The 21,704-nt window shown below is 46.4% G+C and overlaps 1 protein-coding gene across 3 annotated transcripts in view; it reads left to right on the top strand.

The window, feature by feature from the left end:
• The window catches only part of LOC142582804 (uncharacterized), a 118,166-nt gene that overhangs the window by 29,574 nt on the left and 66,888 nt on the right, over window positions 1-21,704 (top strand). For 2 of the 3 annotated variants that reach the window (XM_075692854.1, XM_075692852.1), the window contains exon 2: window positions 7,233-7,405. The exons of the other annotated variant lie outside the window; for it this stretch is intronic. The gene's annotated coding sequence lies outside the window, so the exon portion shown is untranslated. The remainder of the gene's footprint in view (window positions 1-7,232; window positions 7,406-21,704) is intronic. 3 annotated transcript variants of the gene reach the window in all.

The raw sequence follows: 21,704 nt of genomic DNA, 5'->3' as shown, positions 1-21,704 counted from the left end.
AACTTATTCGCATTTGTTATCGATAGGCGCTTACGTGAGAAGTAGTGCAGCGGCAGCAAGAGGCACTCCGAACGGCTGCTTGATCCTCTTCACGCATTCATCGTTGAATCTAGAATTCCCGTACAACTTGGCAACGTCGGGATACACGTAAGGCGAGAGCTGTTCCAGCACCGTCCAGCTGGTCCATAGATACAATTGATCCGAACCTACTTGTTGCCAAACAGCCTCCAGTATGAACGGCACCGTAAAGTGCATGTCTATGGCGGCGTTTCGTGGGTATGGTGTCTTGGCTGCCACCGCATCGGCGAACGCTGTCTCACCTATACCTTTGAGGGCTACGCGGTCCGCGTTCGTGTGTATCACAGACGAGCCCTGTAAATCGGAGAGATAAAGAGAGAGTAGGGCATATGTATTCATTTTCAGGAATTTAAGACATATGCATATTTGCTATATCCAATCCATATAAGCGTGTCAATAACCTTGCAGAGCTTTTTTTATACATGCGATAACAGGGAGGCGAAGCGAACGGCGAGGCCAACGGCGGCGCTCCCGTAACTATTGCGCGAATTTTTACGGGGGAATCATTATTAAGTTTCCTAGGGTTTTCATAAATCGCCTGTGGCAAAGCGCTTAATTCTAGTTCTTGAACTGGATTATTCACAGAGGCGCACAATACTTGCACAATAAATTGAAACGGATAATCAATTAAATGAGGAAAATTCCATAACTGATTTCTTAGTTAATTACTGTGCTGCACATATTGTAATTTACGAATTGTAGCCGGTGAGTCTGCTAGGCATATTCACTTAGAACGAATATTGAGAATTCCTGCGATTCCTTGGCGCCTTCTACCGCACATAACTTCGGCTATGACACTGGCCCATGGAGGAAACGTAACGATTTCGGCGGAAACACGAAGGGCGTCGCCACGTCGCTTCTCGTCGCACCCGTCGATTGCTCGGTCGGCTGAAAAGGTGACTACACCTCCTCGTAGGTCAATAACGGCGCTGTATTATTGCAGAAAGTCGATCCGAAAATGGCGTCATGGCAGCATTCGCGTCACCTCGCCACGAATGTCGATCCTCGATTCCGAACTGTTGTTGTGCAGGTTCCCAATGGCGTAACGACGTGACCCCCAGCCGTCCGAATTTGCGAGCCATGCCAAGGGGTAATTACTTTCTTCAGAAACGTCGCCATCTGTTCGCTTAAGAAAGAATAGTCCACACCGATATCCTCTAAATTGCTACATGTCCTCTAAATCACAACATGTATGTTGAGCGAAATTCGGTCATTCATTTCAGCAGCGGTTGACGTCGGGTTGGTGCCTGTCCTTGTTCGCGTCGATAGGAAGTCTTCAACGCGTTGACTGCCAGCGGTCTCGCCCCGAAAGGTCGCTATAGTTAGCGTTCCCGGCTGGGAATCGGCGATCGTGCGATCGAATATCGCTGGCACGATGGCAAAAATCGCCTTGCCGACGGCGGGCGTGACTGTCGCCCGGTAGCTGGTAGCATGCGCTATTGAGGCCGGCAAATCTTCAACTTCCCGAGGTCGTTGGTCAAGTCGGTGGGGCGGCGAGTAGGCGGAAAAGCCCCGCAACCCACGAGATTAGTATGGGCCATGGCGTTTCAAATGATCTGCCTCGCCGCAGTGGAAACCCAGGGAACGGTGGCCCGGTATGCGCCAAACATCCGACTTCCGAGGGGCCATGCATCGGTCGTCGGCGTATGTACTGGCTGCTCCGACTATAGCACAGCAGGATCAGTGGGGGGGGGGGGGGGGGCAAACGCAGGAGGTGTGCGTCGGTCTGCTATTTATTGTACCGGTCGGGCTGGTGAAAGTGCAACCGGATGAACGACGTGAAGAAACAACGGAGGTGATGAATCAAGGAGTCTCAGGGCTTCTGCATAGGTCGCACGGCGGTTTTCAGTTGGTGCCACTACGGTGTCAGGAAGAGGAAAGGTGAAACAGAGCGCTTGGCGCACTTCTTTTACAACTCTCGCAATGGCGCTCACCGTAGCTTGTGACGTGCCGTAAACTTCTGACATTTCTTCGCGCACAACGGTGCGGATGAGTTCTCGGAGGTTGTCATGCTTGCTTCCGGTGGCCGTGAAAATATAGGAAGTAGACGTCGCATTCCCCTGCCGCTCGTAGAAGTTCGATAGTTGCTGAAGCATCTTCTCCATACTTAATTCCTCAGATAAAAAATCTGCGAAAATCTTCAGAGGGCTCCGCACAAGACCAGCACAGACCTGCTCCTCCACTCTTCACATCAGGTGACGCAACTTCTTGTCCTGGGTCATTCCTGAGTCTGCTCTTTTTAAGAGGTGCATCATGTCTTCGACGAATGTGGCGATACTTTCTTTAGGAAGCTGGACGCAGCCCTGGATTGCACGTTCTGCTCATTCGCGGCGATCAGCCCTGGTGTAGGTGTCTAGCAGCTGACGGCGGAACTCACGCCTCGATGTCAATTGCTCCTCGCGGTTTTGAAACCACGTGTGGACGCCGCTCTCCAGGCGAAAAGGGAAATGTCTGAGTGTAGTCGCGTCGTCCCATTTGTTGTACTCGGCCGCGCGCTCAAAGTCGGCCATCCTGTTTTCAACGTTTTCGAACTCGTCGCCAGTGAACGACTTTGGAACCCGTGGGATCTGAAGTGTACACATGTACGTCATTGCGTAATCCATAACAGTTGAGGTGGTTTGATTCACTGTGTTGTCTTCCGGAGACAGTCTCCGGATCCTGCGGCTGGTCCTGCATGTTGGGCCACTGAAAGCGTTCCTGCTGTAAGGCGGTTTAATTAACAAGCCAGAACGTTGCACGATACACAGGCAGGTACATCTGGCACCGATCACGCGAGTCTTCTCGAGCGAGGCGTTGACGATGCGCCTGAAGCACACGCCTGTCTTCTTCGCTTCAACTTCCCCCCGGAGAAGAGGGCGCCATCTTGGCGACTCAAGGCGAGGGGAGGGCGACCGGATCGTAGTAAGCTTTGAGTCGCCGCACGTGCAGCGTCTCATTTCCATGGCACCTTAAGTTTGCGGACAGCGTGAGAGGCTCGACAGGGTAATTGACAGGAGACGTCTGTTGCACGCCGCGGTATAGGGACCGTGGTACTTGATTAAGAGTTTAGAGGAAAGAGCGGAGGTGGCGGAAGATTTCCAGAGCCAGACTAAAGAGTCCTGATATGAGCTGGTGGGCCGGTCCTCATCGGGACGGTACTTTTGCAGACATTGATCTTCAGTCGTAATAGAGTGAGCTAGCTGGCGGCATTCCTCGGCGTATCTAGAAGCAGAAGCTTCAGACAGTGGCGTGCACTCCGATGGTTCAGGTCGGTAGGGTAGAATCGTGTCGAAGGTGCAGGAAGGTTCACGGCCATATACGAGGAAGAATGGGGAAAAGCCTGGCGTCGACCGTGAAGCCGTGTTGTATGCGTAGTTAACATATGGCAAAACAAGGTACCAGTTGGTGTGATCGGACGCAATGAACATGGGTAGCATGTTGTTGAAAATGCGATTGAACCGCTCAATCATGCCGTTAGTCTGTGGGTGATAGGCAGTAGTGGTGCGATAGACAGTACGGCATGCAGTAAGCAGCGCGTTAGCTACCTCGGAAGGGAAGACACGCCCTCTGTCACTGAGAAGTTTCCGCGGCACACTATGGCGAAGTACGAAGTGTTGTAAAAGGAAGCGCGCGACGTCCGGGCTGTGGCAATTGGTAGGGCAGCTGTTTCTGCATAATGCGTAAGGTGATCTACGGCAACAACAATCCAGCGATTCCCAGCAGGTGTGTAAGGAAGAGGGCCGTAGAGGTCGATGCCTACGCGTTCTTATGGTCGAGAGGGGCGCGGAATTGGCTGCAAGGGATCACAAGGACGGCGAGCAGGAGATTTGCGGCGTTGGCATTAGGAACATGAATGGATGTACTTCTGCAGAAAACTGTACATCCCACGCGAGTAAAAGTGCAAGCGGAGCCTCGTGTACGTTTTGAAGGTGCCAGCGTGGGTGTATTGTGGGTCTGCATAGAAAGCAGAGCACACATCTGCGCGGAGATGGCGAGGGACGACGAACAACCATTTGAAACCGCTTGAATCGTAGTTTCGGTGATAGAGCAGTCCATCCCGTACCGTAAAGTGAGAAGCTTGACGGCGGAGAGCACGGAAAGGGCGAGTCGCCGGGGAGTGAGGCAGGCAATCCAAAAGAGCCACACTCCACGCATCTTTGCGCTGCTCTGCAGCCATATCGATGAGCGCTGGTGACAAAAACACCGAGTCGATGGCAGAAAGGCAAGTCGTGTCACTTGACGTGTGGGAGCGAGAGAGGGCGTCAGCGTCGGTGTGTTTTTGGTCAGACCGATAAACAACGCGCATGTCGAAGTCTTGTAACCGGAGGGCCCACTGGGCGAGGCGGCCAGATGGGTCTTAATGTCGACAGCCAACATAGGGCGTGATGGTCGGTAACGACATCGAATGGACGGCCGTCCGTGCAGGTATGGTCGAAATTGTGCAAGGGCTTAAATGATAGCTAAGCTCTCCTTTTCAGTAACGGAATAATTAGATTCGGCCTTGGTGAGTTTCCTGCTGGCGTATGCTACCACGTATTCGCCGTATCTACATTTGGGCTGAGCGAGGACAGAACCAATTACTACGCCGCCAGCGTCCATATGAACTTCGATATGAAACAACGTTCTTCGCGCAATCAACAAATGGGTTCTTACGCGGATGTTTAACGCTACATTCTTTCTTTGCATCATCCTTTCTTTCGAACTTATTTTTAACCTTAGAACACAGACTACCCATATTGTTTTTTGCCGAAAACACCACTTATACTTCGTAACTCCCGCGTAAGAACCAATTTGTTGATTGCGCGAAGAACGTTGTTTATCAGATCCCAATGACGTGTGGTCATGTGGACGTAGGGCAGACTTCGAGATGCATCAACACGAGACTAAGGGAATACTTATCTAGTCTGAAAGGTCGCCCTTGTACGCATTTGGCCATGCATTCTCAAGAACATGATTGCTCACCTTGTCTTAGTAACACCAACATTTTGTATAGGCATAGGAATCAAACCGCGAGAGAAATTGTGCAAGCGCACTAGATTGAAAAACAAAAGGAAAAACGCATCAGCCATCCTTCTGTTTCATTGTTGGATAAAGAAAATTCGCTTCTGTCATCACATCTTTAACGCATTTTCATCGTAAGTGCTTGTTTCATCCGCCTTGCTGTTTTTATGTTGACCGAGTGGCTTTGGTCCACAGCATTATATCACAAGTGTTGTTATATGTGCTGTAGGCGTGCTCTGTTGACTAGATCGCGCAGATCTGTGGCTACTTAAGGAGGCGGTTCTTCCAAAATAAAACCAGTTGTTAGAAAGCCCTCGTCCTTAATTTGCTCCTCTTCTTCGTCCCTGTTTCTTTGCGAAATAAAAGTATTTAAAAATGAATCTGTTCCAACTAGGCCGACTCGCAGTTATTCTTCAATAATATACTTATATATCACTTCAATAATGTTCCCTTGGAATTTGTCAACCCGTAAAAATGCCTACGTGGGGCGTCGAAACTAACCTAACATGGACGATTCATTACTGACTACGCAATTAACTATGATAACAGCATGCTAGGCTACCAGCATCAAAACTCTAAGATTCGTCTCTAAAAATTTTATCTTTTAGGTCATCACGTCCCAAGGTAGAGTATGCCAGCGCTGTATGAGATTCTGTTCAGAACAGGCTAGTTAGTTCTCTGCAACTTGTTCAGAATAATTTAGCTATTTTCACCTTGCGTAACTATGATAGAACCGCGACTACATCTGCTACAACTACTAAACTGGCACTCACACCGCTATCACACCTCGTCTCAAAATCAGGCGTTTCGTTTTTTTTTTTTCATAAAGTATGCCATTATTATACTCGGTGCGATTAACTAACTTCTTAGCAACAGTACACGTCCCATCAAATGCACCACCGTTACACGGATGATCGTGAATCATGTCACGCTAAATATATTTCCGAGCCCTTTTGCCCTTGCTTCTCCGTTGACTGGAACCACTTTCTCAAAGAAGTTGTGTCTGCCAATAATAAACAATGATATTGCGTCGCTTTTCCTCACATTGCGTAATCAGATGTATATCAGTTTGTTACAAGCGCCTTGCATTTGTAAAAAACTGCCCTTGTCTACAAACACTGCTTTTTTTCATGAGCACTTTTTTAGTATGTTGTGAGACACAGGCCGAAATTATCTAAATAAAGCCCTCAAAATTAATCTGCTAACTCACTATGTTTTCGTTCGAATATATTTTTGTTTGTTTGCTGTAAGCACTCCCCCCTTTGGTTTGGCCCTGAGAGCCTGGTAAAAAAAAAATCTAAACTAGGCCCGAACAGACGACATAAATATTGGTGACGTCATGGCTAACTGATGCTGGAAGTTGTAGGTGGCGTCTGCTTTCGTTTTTCCTTTTTACGTCTTTTCTGGCTTACCAAACACCTTCTTACGATGAATGTGGCTTATTTGGCATTATAGAAAGGTGATTTATTTTTTCAGCTCGCGATATCTTTTTTTCTTAGTTCTGCTTTCAATAATACTAAAAGACGATGTTACTTTAATAGCCAGTTGACCAGTATCACTGTAAGAAGTATTTTTGTTTGATTGTCCAGGAGGGATGGAAGAGTGAAACATGGTTTGCTTAGTCGCTTTGAATTTCTCATTCCCCTTCCTCAGGAAGGTCCATACTTTGGCATCATTACTTTGCTAAAACAAAGAGCTCCAAAAATTGCATTCGAAAAAGGAAAACAGAAAGAGCTGAATCGAGTGACTCTCGTGAGCTTTTTCTGTACAGAGACAACATAATTGTGGTACTTCCTAATCTTTATATTAGCAACGTCGGAATAACGTCATTGCTGACGCATTCTCTGTGGGAAATAAAAACGCACTGCTTTGGCTTTTCTCACCAGAGATATGTTAAATCAACATATCGTGTATCCCAGCTAACGTTAGCCAATATGTTCAATAACAAAAATGTGCAAGTTACAATAATAAGACATACAGTCTTAGATCATCAGAGGTCTCACGACCGGACAACGTAAGTCTTAAAATTATATCTTGCACCCAGCTTTTTTAATCTTTTCTTTTAGTTAACGAGCTTGGCTTACGTTAGTTGAGACACCTTTACAGACTGTGGAAAGTGAATTGAATGGTATTTCTTTTATACGTTTTTTTTTCTACGTTTCATAAATCTCCAGCAGAGGGCACTCAACCCATTTCCATACCAAGAGCTTGATGGCGCAACCCCCCGCCCCGTTCCAAAGGGGACGCGCATAACATCCATCCATCCATCCATCCAGCCCGTACCTCGGGTATACTGCCAGAAGGCACTGCGTGGGTGGTGCCAAACATCGCGGCTCTTTCAACATCGGTAAGCAGCTTTGAAAATCTGCTGATGACGTCCTCCGTGTCCACAACGCCGCCGAGTGAAGCTGTCGTCTTTAATGTGGCGCTACTTTCGTGGAGGTTCGTACCGTTGTAGACGGAACTGCGCAAGAACAACCAGCCATCCCCTCCGACCGATAGGCAGCCGGGAGTGCCTGCGCCCAGGGGCAGGCCGAAAACTGTTATACGCTTGCAGCTGCCGTTCTCAAAGGCATCAGAAAACTTCACCACAGCGGTATATGTTTTCGCATGACTGAGTGTTTTTAGCCTCGAAGTTAGTCCCTCCTTTTGCTGTGTGGTCACAATAAACCATGCCCACTAGAGAAGGTAGGCTTCTCCCATCGATCTATAATTACCCCTGCCTTGCGTATTCTGGGGGCATTCCTGCTGAGCACGAGGTCGCGGGATCGAATCCCGGCCATGGCGGCCGCATTTCGATGGGGGCGAAATGCGAAAACACCCGTGTGCTTAGATTTAGGTGCACGTTAAAGAACCCCAGGTGGTCAAAATTTCCGGAGTCCTCCACTACGGCGTGCCTCATAATCAGAAAGTGGTTTTGGCACGTAAAACCCCAAATATTATTATTATTATATCTGGGGGCATTCCATGTATGCAAATTGGCTCATTTCGTCACACCATTTAACATTGCAGTGCACATATCATATATGCTACGCAGAACTTGACACGTCAAAATTATTCTTTCAACAAAGTGATTCGCGGTCGCTAGGGACTCAGCCTATACCGCCTCCTAGTTAGTATAACAGAATCACCGTTTGTGTGGCATTTCACTTGATAACCATGACCATATACTACATAAAATACGAGAACCTCGTACTGAGGGTTTGAACAGTGAACACTAAAGGCTAGATATTATCTATTAGCAATGGTAGCCAAAGGAACACTTGTTGAATTACTTTAACTTTTCACCGATTCCAAAGACGGCGTGTGCGAATGAAGGCAGCCAGACATACTAAACAAAGTAATTTATGATAACTAGTGGCTCAGGTCTACCACTCGTGGTTGTAATTGAATCACCGTATAAGTGACTTCGTTAGATATACATGACGCCAGGCTGTATGAAAGTACGACTCGGCGTTATCGATTAGCAATGGTAACCGAAATGCTCATTTAATTACAGCGTGAATGGCACCGATAATGACGTAGACGAATGAAGCTGCTGTTGTCACAGTAAAATAACGAATTCATCATCACTGTTGACTCACTCATACCATTTCTTAGTAGGAATAGTTGAATCGCTGTTTTTTCTTTACATTTTATTTCATATCCATGACATTCGGATGTATAAAACAGCGAGAACTCAGCACAGTAAGTTAGTAACTTGGGATCACTAGTGATTAGTCGTGTAGGCTAGTTGTATTTTACAGATAATTAGTTAATCGGTCATTTAATTGCAAGCTAATTACTGATTATCACTCACGAAGACGTGTTCGATCGGAGGTTACCGATAGCGTAGTACAAAAATTACTATGACGCTTCACTTCATGACCGCGAGTTACGCCCAAGCGTATGGATGCTATTCACATGCGCTTGCGCGTAACCCCCGTGTTTCTGTAGCCGAGGTCGGTCGACTCTAGGGAGCCTACATGCAAACTCTGGAGCTTGCATGTAGGCTCCCTAGCTTGAATCGCGCTCGGCCTGCCGCCTTGCTTTGCTGCTACGGCCTTCTCCCTCGGCGTTCGGCCTCTCGATGGCCAGGCGAATGCGGCATATGCATAGCGCACACAGATCACGTAGCAACTGCCAGGGGAGGTGAACCTAGAGTGCCTCCTATAAATTCCTCCTCCTCCCCTCCGCCGCGCGCTTCGCTGTACCATCGCTGGCGCGCCCTCCTCTTCTCCACCTCCAGGCGCCATCCTCCTCTGGCGCTCGCTTCGCTCTCCCAGCTCGGCAGCCTCCGACTCAATCTCGCCAATTTCAAAGACGGGGCAAGTACGCTTGTGCACAAAAAAAAAGGAATCATATTCACTGGTGAGCAAAGTCAACCAGTGCCTAGCGATGTCTGATGTTTCCGTTGATAGCACCCACAACCACATCAGGCATGCGTCATTAACTCTGTTGACAATCTCATGCTAACATATCTTTAAAATGTTTGCGCTAATTGGCATCCGCTTGCTGCTTATCTGCAGGGAAAAAATTGACCCGTAAGGTTGTCATTAGTCACATGAGATGAAAGGTTCTTCTATGTTACACCTTTAATTTCAACAAAATGTTTCAACTCCTAACATTGTCACAAAGCTTTCCTTCCCTCGAAATTTGAAGTTTCTTGAAGGACGTTATGCATGCATTAAACTCACGGGCGCTAGGATTAAATGAGCTGGGTTGGACTACCTTGTGTGGAAAAACCTGTAGCTGATACGCCACTAATCTGATCAATCACAAACCACCATGCTTATCTTGCTCTGTCCTGGCAACCTCTTGGGAAGCTATTAGGACTGTCATTTATTTATTTGCATGTAGGTTCCTTGGCGACACCTCAGCCCGTTTGACACGTGAAATGGTTCTTGCATAGAGCTCATGTATACTCACTAGGAACGATGCGGACGAGTCCCCCCAGCATGTAGTCGAAGGACAGGTGCACTTGCAAGGCTAGCACGTCCGCTGGTCCCGTGGTCATGTCGGCAGGAGGGCCTGTCAGGTTGAGCCCCTCATTTCTCACGAACTCGATAAGCTCTTCGCGACTTGCATTGTTTGGGCCATCGAAGCGCAAGGTGCACGATTTAAGCAGGTAGGCGGCCTTCTCGGTCGCGCTCATCGGAGGCCGTTTCGCTTTCACAAGAGCTTTGTACTTCGTATCCAGCTCCTTGACTCGACATTGCCCCAGGGTAGAAAGAAGAGAAGAAAAAGTTAGGGTCGTTCGTTGGAGACTTTGCTATCAGTATGACTTTTTTTGTCGGTCATTTAGTAGCACTGCTATCACTCACCGGGAAACTGGCAAATAAGATTGATTGGGACACCACGAGTACATGGGCGGCAAAGAGGCAGTGAGCGTCGAGTTATAGAATATCGCTAGAGAGCTATTGCCCTTGAGAAGCATGCTTTTCAAAATGCTGGCTCCCTTTAATATATAGGGAGATTGAACGCACGTCGCCGTGTCTCTAGACCGTTTATTCATGGGCGCCACCATATTGATACGCAGTGGCGCCATCTATGGGCAGTCGGTATGCTGGCTTGGGCGAGCGCTTCGTCTTGCATGCCAGGTATACGCTCGGCGGTATTTTCTGGCATTTGTTTTCGTGCTCGTGCGGTGTATTTAGTATGACGTGCGTCTTCTACGTGGTAAATGGTTCTGTGAGACGTACTGAAGTGGTTTAAGTCGGTATGGCGGACTTTCTGCTGGCGTTGAGGCGGACAGAGCACGCAGCGCAAGGTGTTAGCGCACATTTGAGCCTACAATCAGCCTCAGAGATCAATCGTGTATTTCTGAATGTTCCATTCATTAATGCAACCTTATTGCAGTATTATCGTCTAGTTCTAAGCTGCGGTTCAGGAGCAATGAAACATGCGCGACGATCGTAACAGCGTGGGTACCGTTCTGCTACGATAGGATCTGTGCTGTGATACTTTGAGAAGCGTACAAACTGTGAGCTGCAGATTACATTGCGTGACTACCTGTGTGATTACAGATACCCTTGTTCTATGTAGCGCATGGTCCAAGCATACCGCATCAACGCTTATGTATCTATAAACGTCGTGCGGCGTGGCTAATGAGTGGTCGTATTGCGGTGTTAGCCCGCCTTCTCTTTCTTTTTCGAGAAAGAGGGTAATAACCAATTTTTTTTTTCGGTTGTGCTCGTTTAATTCTCTGCGACACACTCACACGTATTACAGAAATTTCGTCCTCAAAAATAGCCATCGCATTCTTTTTATGCGATCCCCATCATATAGTATGGCTTTACAGTACAGGGCAAAAAGGCAATGCCGAAGCACATAGCTTGTATATGTATCATGCTGGTTCACCAACAGTAGAGATCGTTGTGTTGAGCAGCGCCATCGGCCTCATGCAGGAGGCTAGCGAAACATATAGTGATTTCAAGCCTACTAGACTTGAAATGCGTGAGAACGATGCCGGTGTATCAAAAATATTTGTTAGCGCCTGTCGCTTAGATCTTTCGTAGTTGCCTTAGGTTGGCTGCACAGGAGCATGCTCTCTTATGTTTTAGTTCCTACGCCAAGCGTGCAGATAGTGAGCAGGTTTACTATTTCATGCTGGTAATACAGAGACAGCGGCTCTCTTCGTTGAATTAAAACCGATACAGGCAAAATAGTTCACAACCCATACACACACCGCGGCTGATATTGCACGTGACATGTTTACGCCCCCAAGAGATATATTTTCCGCATATTGTAGTTACAAATGCACTGAAAGGCTTCCCTGACGACCTTATATGAACGGACATTGCGTAAATTTCACGGTGTACGATCTGAAACATATCGAAATCGTTCCACAGCACGCGACAGACAGATACTTTCAAGCACCCTACTTTCAAGCAGCGCCGCGCCGGATCGCACAAGCCAGAGAGGAGGAAAGGTTTCTTCTTCGCCCGATGAAAAGTTCTATATGAAGCGAAGCTTTCCTGAAGCGGATAATCAAACGCCATAAATTTGCCTATTTCATTCTTGCGTCTTTAAAGTAAAGGATACTGGCGCACGCGCATGTGCTGTGTAGTGTGCCGCACGCGGTGATCATTTCAAAGAGCTAGTCGGCACTCGCAAGCTAGAGGTATACGTGCGATTGTCGCCCACCAATAAAGGAAACAAAAAAATCAGTGCCCTTCCACTTTGTGAAGAAGAATGACCAGCGAAGCTGTGTGTGTGGGCTCCTTAATGATGAACTGCACCTCCGCCGTGGGTCGGCCCGGCATTGCACTATCTTCGGGATCGGCTCAGGTATGGGGAGTGCTTGTCGCCTGGTTCACCTCCGCCGCAGGTCGGCCCGGCATTGCACTATCTTCGGGATTGGAGCACGTATGGGGAGTGCTCACGCCTGCTTCACCTCCGCCGTGGATCGGCTCCGCATTGCACTGTCTTCGGAATCGGCCCAAGTATGGCGAGTGCTTAGGGCCTGCTTCACCTCCGCCGCGGATCGGGCCGGTATTGCGCTATCTTCGGGATTGGTCCACGTATGGGGAGTTTTTTTGCTGGGCACAAGAAGGAACCGTTGGTTGGTAGAGGTGTATAGCTTCGCTATAAAATGCACAGTCGTGGCCTCGACAGCTGTCCCGACGCAAAAAGCCGGTGAATTTTGCGTTTCAACGCTAGAAAAAATGTGGCACGAAAGCACAAGTTGATAAAAGACATGTTTTTTGGTTGCCAAATCAAAGCTCGCTTGGATCCTCCAGCGCTTGACACGAGGAAACAAGCAAGATAGCGGAGAATCATGGCAGATACCACAGAAGAAAATCCGTACTCGTCATCAACGCTCCTCAAGTGGGAATCCTTAAACGTGTCTGTCGTGAAAATAAGCCATGTACTTACAAGTAAAATGTAGTCCCGAGATCGGATTTGTTCTGGTTGTGTCCAAGTGGACGCACAGCACGTCCGGGGTGATTGTGCGACAGCCGCTCCATTCCCTTTTAAGGACAAAGTTTTTCTTAGTGAATTACCACCACTTTTCCGTATCAGGTACGTCTCTGGCGCGTTACCCTCAACCGATCCCGGAAGTAGTGCCGTCTAAAAATGTGGGCCGCTTTGGGCTGCTGGGTACGTTCCCCACAATCCACTGGACGCCGTCATGTTACGTATATAAAAGTATACGTGTATGCCTACACATTATTCTTAATGAATCAACTTGTCCGACGACAGGATTCGTACAGAGGACCCCCTTGCACGAAAGCCCGATGCTCGAACCATTATGACACGGGCGCGTGCCCTAGCTGGCGCAATAAAACATCCTTAAGCGTTTCTCGCGGGTAAGCCAGCGTGTTGAGACACTTGGCACGTTTTATTGTAATATCGCTTATATGAGCACTCCATGCTATCTGTCGCAGTAGTCGATAGTTTCACATAAAAAACTGATTCCTTAGGTTTCACTACATTTTGTGAAGAACATTACTCACATTGCCTGTACACTTCCGGTTTCCCTCGTAGTTTGAACGCCAGGTGGTGGCGAAACATGTCTGGGCGTAATCGTGTTCGAATCGCGCAGATTCGTGCACAAAAATATCTGAAGTTTGCCAGGGGTGTAAGACCTCAGGTACAGACAGCTTTGCTTGATGCAACGAACTGTACCACAACTATGCAGACACTGCAGCTTTTGTCATCGTTTTCCACGTGTAATATTAGCATGGTAGTACCTATCGGTGCGGGGTTTCTGCAGACAAGCACCGCGACCCTGACATCGCGCAAACATGCCCGCGCGTGTAAATTGCCAGGACGCCAGCCGAGAACCTGCTGTAAAACGCTAACCGCACTGAAGCAACCAGTGCTCACATACGCGCCAAGGCCACTATAGCTCCATGGACCAGTCGAAGTAACTACGTTCTGTCGCGTGCGCTGCGCACACCGCGGCTCAACGCCAGGGCGCCAGGACGCGGCGGCGCTGCGGAAACGGTAGGCCGAGGCTAAGCGATCACGGCGACAAAACTCTGCAGTTCAAAAGCGCGCAGCGTACGCGCACACCGTGGCCACCGTGAGCACTGCGCAGAACAGGAACGCGAGGCCGACGCAAGGCGACAACGCCGATAAGATCCCGAAGTTCTAGCCCATGCTGCTCGCGGTCGTCGAGTTCTTTCTGTCCCTGTGAGTCTGCGAATGTCACATCAAGCGTGATCACTTGGCCAGTTTATGTTTACGATAATTCTATACTGCCACTAAAGCTACGAGCCTAAGTTCAGGTAATATTTTAACCTGTTGCTGTCGCATTCCTTGTTTCGTGTTTATGCTGAAATTGTGATTTTTTAAATAATTAAATAAATAAAAGTTTACAACAGCCAGATTTGAACAGAGGACGTATAGCACGATATCCTGATACTATATTCATTATATGCCATGGACGTTTTTACCCCATATGGAAACGAATGAAATGAATATTGAATATTGAAATAAATACTGAAATGGCTTCATAATCGGATTGTGGTTGTGACATGTAATACGTCGGAAGTAATCTGAACTGAATTAATTTGTCATCACACGTCGAGATGTGGGCCGGTCCCGTAGGTATACCGCAGTATCAAAATATGTCTTGATCCAGAAGATAGTGCCGTAAAGACATATACGAGTCCAACGCTTCTCATACTCCTTTCCGACGAGGAGCGACGCGATTAAGTGCAGTGCGCAGTGACTTCGCCCCCGTCTAAGCTCCCCGACTCGGTCGGGAAGACAGTCTTTCACCGACTTCAATTAGAGGTTGAATCCGCTTCTAACTTTTACCTCCTCCGTGCTCCAGCGAGGTGAGTCGTGTGCTACAGAGAAAAACTGGAGGACCCTTAAGCTTGGCCTTCAATAGTGGAACGCGATAGCAATCATAGATCGTTGACTGGTTGTCACGCTTCCCGGCAATTATAGCTCTCATTTTTTTTCTCCACCTTTGCCTCCACTCGCCGTTCCCGCGGGTGCGCTGAGGCGAGCGCCATCTGGATGGTGTTGCAAGGGACCGAGCTGGGCGCACCGCTCTATGAATGGTATAAACGTTGGAAAAAGGGTTTGTGTTTGAGTTTCCGCGTAACAAACTTGTGTTTTCTCGTATATTAAAATTGCAACCCGATGCTATCATGTCTGTGGGTTGTGTGTCATTGTTCGAAAATGTGAAAATGTTTGAAATAGTTTCCAAATATTTCAAATTGTTAACTGCACCCAAATAAACATAAAATTGGAGCAGAACCGTGGTAGATATTCACCCCCGCGGGCATAGTCCAGATATAAGACACGACAATTTTCTCAGGGGAACAGGCTACGCCACTTAGGTAGCCATACTTTACAGGCAATACAGCGATAATTCGCACTCTCTGAGGAGCCCCGTGCATGCGAAGACGCTACTTGTTTACTCCAAAAGCTCCAGTTGTGCTTTTCATAAACAAGGCTTCATAACGTACTAGGTAATGACAGAACCTTGAGAAATTAAGAATAATTGGATGTGAACATTTTCTTATATTAATTGGGATAATGTCTGTTCACAACTCGAAAATATTCGAAAAGTATTTGATATTCGATTCGTTTCGCTTTCAATTATCGATTTGTATTCGATGCGCTCTCAAAATCACTATTCGCGCACCCCTCCTAGTTTCCGTAGGGTAAAACGCTATGCTTGCAGAAATAGATCGCTTTTTGAAATTAGTGTACGAAACGAGAGCAACCAGGAAAGCACGGCACAACGTCGGCAAGTGTATTAATCAACGACCGAAGGGTCCTCCGACCAACTGACGATGATCCCGCGCATGGATTCGCCGAGAAGAGCCGAGTCAACATAATCGGCTGCACTGGTCCTCTCACCAAGAGTCGCCAGCATCAATGATGTCGCGATCACCATGGATGGAGCGCTTATCAGAACTATGGTAAGCTTCATCTTCTACAATATCTACGCGGCACTCTGTGACGCCCCAAGCCTTTACCTTCACCTCATGAGCAGTCAGCTCAAAATGCTTCAAGAAAGTATATGTTTTTCAGACGAGAAGATTGAAATACTGCTTTCTGATGAAGCAATATATAAAGAATACAGGCTCTATGTAGATTATATATAGGAATATATTAGTTGGACTGAAGTCTAACATCAGAGTTGCTATTGAGATGAGGCAGAGCGTAAGAAGCGATGGCGTGTCCTTGATCTCTGGAAGCGAAATTCCTAGCCTATCACTCTTTTACCTGAAAGCGTTGCAAAAACAGGACAGGTAATACATTGTAAAACAGAACCTTCGAGCCATGACCACATTGAAGAAGGTACAAGGATAAACGCATGAAGACAGAAAGCTTGATTGACATGGTAGACTCACTGAAGCAAAAATTGTCGAAACCTTGCAATAATATTGTTAGTGACTTGGATGGCGGAACTGAAAACAGCTATGAACTAATGTTGGATTTTAGAGCCGCGTGAAAAGCACAAGAAGGACAGACAATAAGAAAATGTTGTTGCTACACGGATATCGAAAGAGCCTTTGTGCAGTGTTCAGGACCTGCGACGGGTTCAGATAGCAACACGCACTTCAGTAACATTGCTTCACCGAAGGAGCATGCAAATTGTGAACAGAAAACGGACCGTTTTCTTGACGTTCAGGACTGTGACGATTATTAATTGGACAAGAGCATGAACTGAATTAAATTTTGGCGGTTTACGCGCAAGGACCATGATTTGATCATGCGGCGCTCCGTAGCGGGGGAGCATGGATTAATTTTGACCACCAGGGCATCTTTAACGAGCCCCCAATGCACGAGCCACGGACATGTTGCATTTTGACCTCATCGAAACGCAGCCGCCGCCGCCGGGATGATTTGATCCCGCGGTATCATGGTTAGCAGCCGAACAACGTAGCCACTAAGCCACCGTGGCTGGTATAGGGCAGGAGAGACCAAATCGATTCTAGATAGTACAAGTGGCGAAGACAGGATGCCGATCATCGCTGTGCAATCAACGTAGAAGCGGTTCTGCCGACTGAGCAATCTCTCGCTGTCAAAATTGACTGCTAAACTTTTTGAAGAATCCTACGTGGCACAAACAGCCTACGTCCGACCAGTAAGACAGCGACTGACACAGGTATCTAGTAAGCCAAGGACAACGATGCGCAGGAGGCCAAACATCATCCGCGCAATATCAACACAGACCAATGACAGAACAAGGTGTCCGTTCAGCAAAGTGCTTTGTCGACGCAGCAGATCACCACATCACACGACGGCGTGCCCACTGTTTCAAGGAAGGTCAATCAACGACAATAGAATGCTAAACGTCAATATCTGATGTTGCTACGTCTCAACACCACAGAGGCGTTAATTGGACGTTTGCCACAAGGCAAACACCAGCCCATCCACCAGCTCCTATCCAGACGTCAACGCAGCGCGGACATCGACTGTTCACGCGTCCCAAAAAAGGCCACAACCGCACCACTACCTGGCAGTCTGAGCTAAGGATGAAAGTGGGGCCTCATCCAACGCTATCAAACTGCGGCTACCTGGGATTCACAGTTAATTAGACGTCGACCACGAGGCAAACCACCGCCCATCCACCAGCACCTATCCAGAGGTCAACACCGCACGGTCACCCACTTTCGACGGGTCCACAAATGGCCACCAACCCCAACATTACCTGACAGACTGAACTAAGGATGGATGTGGGGCCCCATCCAATTAAGGCTACCAAACAACGGCGACGACCTTGCATTCGCAGGTTGCTTTCTTGCCACACATTCCAAGCCATAGGCTTTTGGAGGCGGGGTTACTGCATAATGTAGCGAGCATGGGTGTGGTATCGCAGCGAATCTAACGATCGTGTATTCCTCCTGGACGGTCTTCAGGTTCCTTAGTCGACTCGCCTAAAGGCGACGGTATTAAGAGCGAAGACTTTTCGAGCAGTGGGCAAAGGGTCCTGATGTGAACTCAGACATTTAACTTGAGCCATGTGACTAAGCTAATAAACCTTTTTTCCTTCATACAACATGACGTAGCCGTCGATGGGCTTGGCGGATTCTTTTCCTAAGCTGCAACAATGTTCAACGTTTAGCAACGTCGTCTAACTATCCTACGCGTGCACATCAGAATTGGCACTAGAATACGAATTGCAACTGTGCATTCGCTAAGACAAGAAGGACAGGGCAAAGATCGAGGCAGATTCCCGATCACAAAGCGAATGTGCACGAACTAGCACGAACCGATGACGAACGCCGCCTGTGCGACGTTTCCTTCGCAGTCACTGAACTTCTAGTTTTTTGTTCGTGTTTGTTATGGTGTAGGCGAAGTGTCCCTTCGCCAAGGATACGAGAATAATATTTCATGTCTTATGGGTAGTGTGTTTAGCCGTCTTCCGATCGCTTCCGCGCTATCATCATCATCGTTATGATCACTTCTCGCTGTTCAGTTAAATCACCATGTTGGTCCATCGACCACACTACCCTTCTTGCGTAGTCTGTCGCGGGTTTCTACATGCTGTTTTGATACCACAGCACGCGTCCCTTGTCCTTTTCGTGTAGGTATCGTTTCCTCCACTGATTTCAAGTATGCATCCTTTCCCGCATCTGAATGGGTCTTTCACACTAAGAAAAAAAAGAGTATCCCTTACTCTTTTCGAAGAGTCTGGACTCGTCACGTATATGACACACTTTGTGGGAGACACCCGAACTCTCTTTTGGCAGAGAGTCCCGAGACTATCTGTGCTCCATACAAGGTGTTTGCGTGACTCCGCACACAATAGTCATGCATACTCTGTTGTAGTAGTCGCCTATACTCTCTCAAAAGGGTTACAAGACTAGTGCTGAGGGAGTCGGTTAACAATTATAGATGAGTCAGACGACTCAAGATAAAGTGTCACATGAACACTGCAAGAATGATTCCGGTAACTATTCTAGATGAGTCTGATGACTCCAGCAGTATGTGTCAAGTTACCCTTAGTGCGCGGTGCCGGTCTCTTGCAAATAAAGTAAAGCAACTGATCCATGTAAGTCGTTTCACTCTTGGATGGCAGTGTCGAGCCGCTTTTCAAAATGTGTCAACAACTCTTGCTGTAAGTACACACGACTACGGCTAGTTCTCAAGAAGACTACTGTGAAAAGACAACATAGGATAACAAAGAATCCACAGTAAACGTGCCAAAAAGCACATGGCAGGCTAGGAAGAAAAAGTTAATATTTCATCAATCCTTGTTATTGTCTTCTGGAAAATTCAAATGTATCAGTCAGCACAGAATCACTATGAAAGCAAGACAGTTCTCATTACTATTAAACTGGAATCAATAGCCAACCAAGCAAAATGTAGCAAAAGCAAAATCCAATATGTAGCATGCAGCTGCATATGCATGACACTGCAATGCCACTCAGAACCTTGATGAGACCCCAAAATATTATGTAACTCATGTAGAAGTTTAATTCACCACCGCACAAGTCTCTTATAATATGTCAAAAGATTTATAAGTTCAACCTATTTCCCTGCTCTAAACTTACGACTTAACATTCTAAGCAAGTAAGCTACACATAACAAATAAGACAGGCTGCACTTATGTGCAAATGAGACCCATATAATGAAGTGCAATAAAAACAACATTCCAACTTAGATTACATTATCTATGCATTATACTATGCTTGTTAAAAACAACTGGTTGGCAATTGATAATCCAATCTAACAGTAAAAACAGCTGTCTTACCTTACGGTACTCTTGTTGGCACTTTTTCCCACACAATTTGTGAATGTTAGCGTGAGATGAAAATTGATCTGAAAAACACCACATTAAAAAGTTGTGCATCAATTTTATTCTGTCATACAACATGCAACAGTGTATAAAAACTTCATAACTGACAAAATTACAAAAATAAATACAGCAACACTTATACTGATCATTTATTTATGTTAAGAAACATACTTTTGCAAGACTAAGTATAATAGATGACACAGACAATTTCACAGGTAGAAATAACCGCTAATACAAAACTTTCCATAAAGCACACACATTGACAAAATAAGTAGCACAGGAAGCTGTATTTTGTTACGGCAAAGATGGCGCATGAATTATGAGGACAAGGAAGGAAGCAGAACACATAAACTATACCCAGCTACATGCACGCAGCTGTAACAATACACATAGTGCACAAAGATCCAGAAGAAACAAAGAGGAAGATGTGAGGAAGGCTTCTTTTACTCATCACAAGTCATCCTGTAAGAGCACATTATGCACTGGCTGTAATCTATCCTCAGCCCATACATGAATAAGTTACATTAGGTGCCACATTTACAAATCACTCATACAATGTTCTTGTGATTTTGCTAATTCCAATCTTTAACTAAGCAAGCATGACTGAGTTACATAAAGCCTCCCTACGGCTTGGCACATATACAGAAAGAAGTGTTTCTATAAACACTGGAGGTCACGGACGGATGACTGACACATACCTCTTTTAATTATTTTGTCTTTGTCATTATGATTATCTATCACAGTAGTCTTTTGTAGAGTGAAACACTTCCAGATAATACACTGTGTGCAACCAAGTGTGAATACCTGTTCTCGATTTTATTTATTTCTACCTTTCTCTGGTGTCCCGCTAAGGTAACAATGGCGCAAAGGATTGTCTTCCCAATGTATGCATTCCCATACAACAGGAGCAGATGATAAGCCACATTAATGGTGCGTGAAATAAAACATCTGTGCTTAACTTTCCGCTGCCGCTCCAATCTGGAGTGATTTTTCTTTTGCTTTCTGTACACTAACACAGGTGCTACGTAGTCCCCTTGGTGCCCAAAGCAACTCTCAAACCCGAGCAGGATGTCCATTTTTTTTTAATTCTAAGCAAAACTCTGGTTATGGGGGACAATTGCGAACTTATATTTTTGCTTTGTATCTTGATTATGTTGTTGAGCTTTAACTTTAGCCACTTCACTACTTTTCTGCAGGTGCAGACAGGCCATTGCACCAATGCTAGGTTTTGAAAACACCAGAGCAGGGTAGAAAGCGAGAACAGATATTTATAATTTGGGTGCCCACTCTGCATTGCATGGATATGTTTCAATGAGCGATAAAACTACTTGGTAGATAAACATATGAAAGATAAGGGAATTAAGCTCGAAGCCTACCATATCAGTAACTGGGAATTTAATGTGTAAATGAAACTTTGCGATTCCCAGTGATGAAGAAACAGTTTTGAGAATATGTGCCAAGGTCACCAACTCACTCATGCTCACAAAGGAAACAAAATAAAAACAAGCAAGATTAAAAGAAGTGCGAATTTGCAACCTAAAGTGAGACACCTCGCATGACTGATTTATGTATTTACTGAGCATAAATTACATCTGGCGCATAATCTGCTTGTACAAGATGACAAATAATGAGTTCTGTAAGCCTTGTGGGACAATTCTGTGTGAAAGAGAAATCTATTTGATCATTACCTTTTGGGTATGTGTATCTCAGAACTGGTGCTAGTCTAAGTTCTTACAAAGTAGACGTCATTGAGTACTGTAATTCTAATGCCTGCCACTGCTATAAATTTCTGTTAGTCGCACTGTCATGAAGCAGTTATGTTCAATAATTAGCGGCAGTCACCGCTGAAACACTCAGTACAAAACACGAAAAAAATATATGCAGTCGGAATGTAAATGTCCAACAAAGTTATAATCAAGTCTACATTTCACAGAACTGTCTTTTT

Source organism: Dermacentor variabilis, chromosome 5, assembly GCF_050947875.1.
Source record: "Dermacentor variabilis isolate Ectoservices chromosome 5, ASM5094787v1, whole genome shotgun sequence".
Taxonomy (NCBI): Eukaryota; Metazoa; Arthropoda; class Arachnida; order Ixodida; family Ixodidae; genus Dermacentor; species Dermacentor variabilis.
Note: the sequence above shows the minus strand (reverse complement) of the source record. Positions and strands in the feature narration are given on the sequence as shown.